At 41.9% G+C, this 8,718-nt stretch overlaps 1 protein-coding gene across 4 annotated transcripts in view; it reads right to left on the reverse strand.

Moving 5' to 3' along the window:
* TBCE (tubulin folding cofactor E) overlaps positions 1–8,718 on the reverse strand; it is an 82,244-nt gene that overhangs the window by 57,540 nt on the left and 15,986 nt on the right. The gene's annotated exons all lie outside the window — the stretch shown is intronic.

Genomic DNA, 8,718 nt, shown 5'->3' on the forward strand with positions numbered 1-8,718 from the left:
AACTGAGTGTAGATACCTCTGTAAGAACTTAGAAAAAATATGTTTCAACTATTTTAAATTAACATTGTTACTATAGGATAAATGGAACCTAAAATACTGCAGGGACACTTAATTTAGTCACTCTATATAGGCAGACGATAATGCCAGTTTTATAATAATATAAAACATATTACAAAACAGTAACAAAGGGCAAAGAATCATGAAGACAATCACCAGAGAGGAAATAAAAATACAATGCATATATTGATTTATCTACAGCATCTCCAAGTTTATGGATATGAGAATATCCAGTAATGAATATGTAATTTTTAAGCACACAGATGTATATTAATAAAAGGTCTACTGATAGTATCTCATTAAATCAGTTAATCATTTTATTTTTTTTTTTAAGATTTTATTTATTTATTCGACAGAGATAGAGACAGCCAGCAAGAGAGGGAACACAAGCAGGGGGAGTGGGAGAGGAAGAAGCAGGCTCATAGCGGAGGAGCCTGATGTGGGGCTCCATCCCATAATGCCGGGATCACGCCCTGAGCCGAAGGCAGACGCTTAACCGCTGTGCCACCCAGGTGCCCCCAGTTAATCATTTTAAATCACATGATATGAATTAATTTAGATAAAGTGCTTCCTTACTCCCACATTCATGAAACAATTTTAATCAGACTCTTCAAACACAGTTATAATGTTAGTGTCTGACTATCATCACTCGGGACACTTTTAGAATACCTCACACAATTACCTAGGATATATCAGTTTCCTATTGCTGCTATACAAACTACATAAATTTATGTTTTCAAAGATTTTTTATTTATTTGAGAGAGAGAGAGAGCAGAGCGATGGAGAAAGAACATGAGTGAAGTGGGGAGGGACTGAGGGAGAGGGAGAAGCAGGCTCCCCACTGAACAGGGAATCCGATGTGGGGCTTGACCCCAGGACCCTGGGATTATGACCTGAGCCGAAGGCAGACACTCAACCAACTGAGCCACTCAGGTGCCCCCACAAATTTACTATCTTACAGTTTTGGAGGTCAAGAGCCTGAGGACAGTCTCACTAGACTAAAATCAAGGCATTGCAGGGGTGCCTGGGTGACTCCGTCAGTTAAGCGTCTGCCTTCGGCTCAGGTCATGATCCTGGGGTCCCAGGATCCAGCCCTGCATCAGGCTCCCTGCTCAGTGGGGAGTCTGCTTCTCCCTCTGCCCCTCACCCCACTCTCATGCTCTCTCTTTCTCTCTCAAATAGATAAAATCTTTAAAAAAAAAAATAAAATGAAGGTGCTGCCCAGCTGTGTTCCCTTCTGGAGACCACAGGAAAATTCATTGCCTTGCCTTCTCCAGCTTCTAGAGGTTACACACATTCTTTGGCTTCATGACTCCCTTCCATCTTCAAAGTGCAGTGGCCAGTGGAAACTTTCTGACATCACCGCACTCCAGCACTGCCCTCTTCTTCTCCTTCTACTTCTAAGGATCCTTGGGATTACACTGAGCCCACCTGGATAATCACCCTATTTTAAAGTCAGCTAATTAGCAACCTTAATCCCACCTGCAGCCTTAATTCTCCTTTGCCATGTGACCAAACATAATAATCCCAAGGCCTGGGGACAACTTTGTTGGAGGGGAGGGGGGATTATTCTGCCCATCACAGCATATCCTCTTTACTTAAAACAAACACTTTTTAGGATCTGCACATGGGGGCACCTGGGTGGCTCAGTCGGTTAAGCATCCGACTCCTGGTTTCAGCTCAGGTCATGGTCTCAAGGTCGTGGGATCAATCAAGCCACATGTCAGGCTCCATGCTCAGAGCAGTCTGCTTGAGACTCTGACTTTCTCTCCCTCTGACCCTCCCCACCGCACCCATGTGCACTCACTCACGTGCTCTCTAAAATAAATAAATCTTTAAAAAATAAAAATTAAAAAATTAAAAAACCTGCATATGATGCTATCTCAGGATAAATTAAATTTCCAACCCAAGCCATTTGCAAAACATTAGAACTGCTCTATTTCTTCTTTAAGAAAATTTTTAGAATGTTTATCTACAACAATAGCTAACACTATGCACCAGTAACTGATCTAAGGGCTTTAAACACCTTCATTTATTTAGTTATCACAACAGCCCTACAACACCCAGTGGAGCAGCTCCGGAAGTAACTACTAAATCTGTGTTCGATTTCTCTGCATCTTTGTATCAATTCCACCTGTGGACTTCTAAAAGAAATTCAAAGGTAGCAACAGTTGAGGTAAAGTAATAGAAAATACCCCCATATCATGAGATAATTAATAGAGTAAATTACACAGTAGATCCTTCTTTGCAGAATTATAATTTGAGGGGGAAAAATCTGCCTAATCATACAAACATGAGGGAAGTGTCAAAGTCACAGGCAATTTAGTAAGCGAAAATAATATGTACCAATTCACAGTCACTGAATTACCATGAAATAGCTTCCATCTGTATTATTGGATTTGTGACGCGCTACTCCGATCTGCCTTTATAAAGTGAGACTTATTCCTGCCAGCTGCTGGGAATACTAGCTTCTGGCAATTAGCCCTCAACTATGAGCCCGCTTTCAAGAACTGTCTCCACTGGAGAAAGTGCCTGGCACACGCCATTCCACATACTAAACCCAGTGATAGATCATCACAGGTATAAATGCCAAGCCCCTCATTTCAACTAGAAAAATCTCTGAAGGGGGCGCCTGGGTGGCACAGTGGTTAAGCGTCTGCCTTCGGCTCAGGGTGTGATCCTGGCGTTGTGGGATCGAGCCCCACATCAGGCTCTTCCTCTATGAGCCTGCTTTTTCCTCTCCCACTCCCCCTGCTTGTGTTCCCTCTCTCGCTGGCTGTCTCTATCTCTGTCAAATAAATAAAATCTTTAAAAAAAAAAAAAAGAAAAATCTCTGAAGGGCCACCCTATTTTCAGAGTTGTCCACAGGGTCAGGTGAAACTTATGTTCAGACTACATCACAGGGGCACCTGGCCAGCTCAGTCAGTGGAGCATGCAACTTTTTTAAAATTCAAGTTAGTTAACATATAGCGTATTATTTGTTTCAGCTGTAGAATTTAGTGATTCAGCAGTTGCATATAACACCCATTACATCAAGTGCCCTCCTTAATGCCCATCACTCAATTACCCCATTCCCCAACCCACCTCCCCTCCAGCAACCCTGTTTGTTTCCTATTGTTAAAGAGTCTCTTATGGTTTATCTCCCTGTTTTTATTTTTACTTCCCTTCCCCTACATTCATCTGTTTTATTTTTTAAATTCCACATGAGTGAAATCATATTGTATTCATCTTTCTCTGACTTACTTCACTCAGCATAATACACTCTAGTTCCATCCACATCATTGCCAATGGCAAGATTTCATTCCTTTTGATGACTAATATTGCAGTGTGTGTGTGTGTGTGTGTGTTGTGCACGCGTGCGTGTGTGTGCCCTGTGTATATCTTCTTTATCCATTTCCGTGTTGATGGACATCTGGGCTTTTTCCATAGTTTGGCTATTGTGGACATTGCAGCTATAAACATTGGGCTGCACACGCCTCTTCGGACCACTATGTTTGTATCCTTTGGATAAATACCTAGCAGTGCAATTGCTGGGTTGTAAGGTACCTCTATTTTTAACTTTTTGAGGAACCTCCATATGAGCATGCAATTTTTTTTTAAGATTTTATTTATCTATTTGTCAGAGACAGAGTACAACCAGGCGGAGCAGCAGGCAGAGAAGAAGCCCAATGGAGGACTCAATCCCATGATCCCAGAGTCTGAGCCAAAGGCAGATGCTTAACTGACTGAGCCACCAAGGCATCCCATGAACATTCAACTCTTGATCTCAGGGTAAGTTCAAGCCCCGCATTGGGTGTAGAGATTACTTAAAAGTAAAATCTTAAAAAACAACAACAAAAAAAAACCCAACCTTCTGCAGAGCAACGGAAACTAAAAGGTGACCTACGGAATGGGAGAAGATATTTGCAAATGACATATCTGATAAAGGGTTAGTATCCAAAATATATAAACAATTTCTATAACTCAACGTACAAAAAACTCCAATAATCCAATTAAAAAATGAGCAGAAGACATGAACAGACATATCTCCAAAGAAGACATACCAATCGCCAACAGACACATGAAAAGATGTTCAACATCACTTGGCATCACGGAAATGCAAAACAAAACCACAATGAGATACCACCTCACACCAGTCAGAATGGCTAAAATAAAACACAAAAGAAACAAGTATTGGCGAGGATACGGAGAAAAGGGAACCCTTGTGTACTGTTGGTGGGAATGCAAACTGGTACACTCACTGTGGAAAACAGTATGGGGAGGTTCCTCAAAATATTAAAAATAAAATTACCATATGATCCAGTAATTTCACTACCGGGTATTTATCCAAAGAATATGAAACCACTGATTCAAAAAGATATATGCATCCCTATGTTGACTGCAGCATTATTTACAAAAGCAAATTATGGAAGCAGCCCAGGTGTCCATTGATTGATGAATGGATAAAGAAGAGGTAGTGTACGTATACAATGCAATATTACTCAGTCATAAAAAAGAATGAAATCTTACCATTTGCAGCAACATGGATGGGGCCAGAAATATAATGCTAAGCAAAATAAGTCAGAGAAAGAAAAATACCATATGATTTCACTCATATGTGGAATTTAAGAAACAAAACAAACAAGTAAAGGGGAAAAAAAGAGAGAGACAAACCAAGAAACACACTCTTAACTACAGAGAACAATCCCATGGTCACCAGAGGGGAGGTGGGTGGGGGAGGGATGAAACAGGTGAAGGAGATTAAGGATACACTTATCTTGACAAGCACTGAATCATGAATAGAACTGTTGGATCACTGTACTGTACACCTGAAACCAATATAACAATATATGTTAACTACACTGAAATTAAAATAAAAAATAAAATAATAAATTAATTAAAAAATAAAAGAATGATATTGTTTAAAAGAAAAAAACCTCTTAACTATGTATGGTGATAGATGTTAACTAGACCTATCTTGGTGATCATCTGGCAATACATACAGATAGTAAATCATTATTTTGTACACCTGAAACTGGCATAATGTTATACGTCAATTATATCTCAATAAAAAAACAAAAAATGTAAACAAAATGATGTATAGAAACATAAATATGTACCAAATAATACATGAAAAAAAAATCACAAAATTGTGTATCAATTTAAACTACTTTAAATACATATACACATAGACTTATTGTGGGAGGAGTTAAGATGGTGGAGGAGTGGGGGACCCCTTTTTCAGCCAGTCCCGAGTCGAGCTGGATAGGTACCAGACCAGCCTGAACATCCACGGAATCAGCCTGAGACTCAGGAAGATACATCTGGATCTCTACAAACGAACATCTCCAGTGCTGAGTATTGAGGTATGAAGCGGGGAGCCGTGAAACCGTGCACAGATATCGGAAGATAAACGGAAAGGGGAGGGAGCTGCCGCGTTTGGGCGCCGGGAAGCAGTAGCCACCTGCACGGGGGAGCGGGCAGACCCGCTGACGGCACCTGCGAGACAGCAGACTGAGACCGTGAGCCGGGAGCACGCGCTACCAGACATCTTACGGACCTCCGGAATCCCGGTGTGCTCACTGGGTCCAGACTGAGAGTGGGAACTCCGGGGAGCACAGGGGCAGCTGGCGGCTGGCGGGGTTAGAAACACAAAGGACAGAGAAGCGCTGGCCCTGGAAGTGAGGGCTGGGGCGCCGGCTGTGGGGCGCACATCCCGGGACCCTGCAGGGTTGAGCAGCACCAACAGTAACAGAGTTAAAGTGGCCAGAACATCAGTGGAGAACGGTCCACAATCCCTCTGTTCTGTGACAGAGGTTGAGATTTGGCCGCTGCTGCTCTGGCTCTCAGAAGAGGCACAGCAAACCGCCAGGGAAAGCCGCCAGAGAACAAATGCCTGGAAATACCGGCTCACAGTGTGCCCATCCCCATCCCCCCTCACAGGGGACACGGAGACTCTACCCAAACGGGGTTGCCTGAGTATCCACGCGGCAGGCCCCTCCCCCAGAAGGCAGGCTGAAAAATCAAGAAGCCCACAACCCAGGGCGCCTGGGTGGCGCAGTCATTGAGCGCCAGTCTTCAGCTTAGGGCATGATCCCAGTGTTCCAGAAAGGAATCCCTCATCGGACTCCTCTGCTGGGAGCCTGCTTCTTCCTATTGCACTCCCTTGCTTGTGTTCCCTCTCTCACTGGTTGGCTCTCTGCCACATAAATAAATAAATAAAATCCTTAAAGAAGAAGCCCACATCCCTAGATCCCTATAAAACAAGGGCACACGGCCTGGGTCCCAGTAAATAATCTGGGCTCTGGACAACCCTGCAACATCTCCTCATCAGAATGACGAGAAGGAGAGGTCCCCCCCAGCAAAGAAAAGTCAGTGAGTCTGTGGCCTCTGCCACAGAAATAATGGATATGGATGTAACCAAATTATCAGAAATGGAATTCAGAGTAACAGAGGTCAAAATGATGAGTAGACTTGAAAAAAGTACTAACGAAAATGTTACTGAGAATATAGAATCCCTAAGGACGGAAATGAGAGCGAATCTGACAGAAAATAAAAATTCTATGAACCAAATGCAGGCAAAACTAGAGGCTCTGATGGCCAGGGTCACCGAAGCAGAGGAACGTATTAGCGAATTGGAGGATGGGGTAGTAGAGGAAAAAACGAAAATAGAAGCTGGACTTAGAAAAATCCACGCCCACGAATGTAGGTTACGGGAGATTACTGACTCAATGAAACGTTCCAATGTCAGAATCATCGGCATCCCCGAGGGGGTGGATAAAAACAGAGATCTAGAAGGGATATTTGAACAAATTGTAGCTGAAAACATCCCTAATCTAGCGAGGGAAACAAACATTCATGTCTAGGAGGCAGAGAGGACCCCTCCCAAGCTCAACCACGACAAACCTACGCCACGTCACGTCATAGTGCAATTCGCAAATTTTAGATCCAAGGATACAGTATTGAAAGCGGCCAGGGCAAAGAAATTTCTCACGTACCAAGGCAAAGGTATCAGAATTACGTCAGACCTGTCTACACAGACCTGGAATGAGAGAAAGGGTTGGGGGGGCATTTTTAAAGCTCTTTCAGAGAAAAACATGCAGCCAAGGATCCTTTATCCAGCAAAGCTGTCATTCAGAATTGATGGAGAAATAAAGACGTTCCAAAATCGCCAATCATTAACCAATTTCGTAACCACGAAACCAGCCCTACAGGAGATATTAAGGGGGGTTCTATAAAGGTTAAAAAGGCCCCAAGAGTGATACAGAACAGAAAGCCAAAACCGATACAAAGACTTTACTGGCAACATGGCATCATTAAAATCATATCTCTCAATAATCTCTATCAATGTAAATGATTTGAATGCTCCCATACGACTCCACAGGGTTGCAGATTGGATAAAAAGAAATGAACCACCCATTTACTGTCTTCAAGAGACTCATTTTGAACCCAAAGATGCATTCAGACTTAGAGTAAGGGGATGGAGTACCATCTTCCACGCAAATGGACCTCAAAAGAAAGCTGGAGTAGCAATTCTCATATCAGATAGACTGGATTTTAAACTAGAGGCCATAGAGAGAGATACAGAAGGGCACTATATTATTCTTAAAGGAAGTATTCAACAAGTGGATATGACAATTATTAATATATATGCCCCCAACAGGGGAGCAGCAAGATACACAAGCCAACTCTTAACCAGAATAAAGAGAAATATAGATAAAAATACATTAATAGTAGGGAACCTCAACACCCAACTATCAGAAATAGACAGAACACCCTGGCAAAAACTAAGCAAAGAATCAAAGGCTTTGAATGCCATACTCGACGAGTTGGACCTCATAGATATATATAGAACACTACACCCCAGAACCAAAGAATACTCATTCTATTCTAATGTCCATGGAACATTCTCAAGAATAGATCATGTTTTGGANACCCCAGAACCAAAGAATACTCATTCTATTCTAATGTCCATGGAACATTCTCAAGAATAGATCATGTTCTGGAACATAAAACAGGTCTCAGCCAATACCAAAAGATTGAAATTATCCCCTGCATATTCTCAGACCACAACGCTCTGAAATTGGAACTCAACCACAAGGAAAAATTTGGAAGAAACGCAAACACTTGGAGACTAAGAACCATCCTGCTCAAGAATGACTCAATAACCAGGAAATCAAAAGAACAAATTAAACAATTTATGGAGACCAACGAGAATGAATACACAACGGTCCAAAACCTATGGGATACTGCAAAGGCAGTCCTAAGGGGGAAATACATAGCCATCCAAGCCTCACTCAAAAGAATAGAAAAATCTAAAATGCAGTTTTTATATTCTCACCTCAAGAAGCTGGAACAGCAACAGAGGGACAGGCCTAATCCACTCACAAGGAAGTAGTTGACCAAAATTAGAGCAGAAATCAATGAATTAGAAATCAGAAGTAGAGTAGAGCAGATCAACAGGACTAGAAGCTGGTTCTTTGAGAGAATCCATAAAATTGATAGACCACTGGCAAAACTTGTCNTTTGAGAGAATTAATAAAATTGACAGACCACTGGCAAGACTTATCCAAAAACAAAGAGAAAGGACCGAAATTAATAAAATTATGAATGAAAAAGCAGAGGTCACGACCAACACCATTGAAATTGGAAGGATTATTAGAAATTTTTATCAACAGCTAT

Source organism: Ailuropoda melanoleuca, chromosome 6 (genome assembly GCF_002007445.2).
Source record: "Ailuropoda melanoleuca isolate Jingjing chromosome 6, ASM200744v2, whole genome shotgun sequence".
Lineage (NCBI taxonomy): Eukaryota > Metazoa > Chordata > Mammalia > Carnivora > Ursidae > Ailuropoda > Ailuropoda melanoleuca.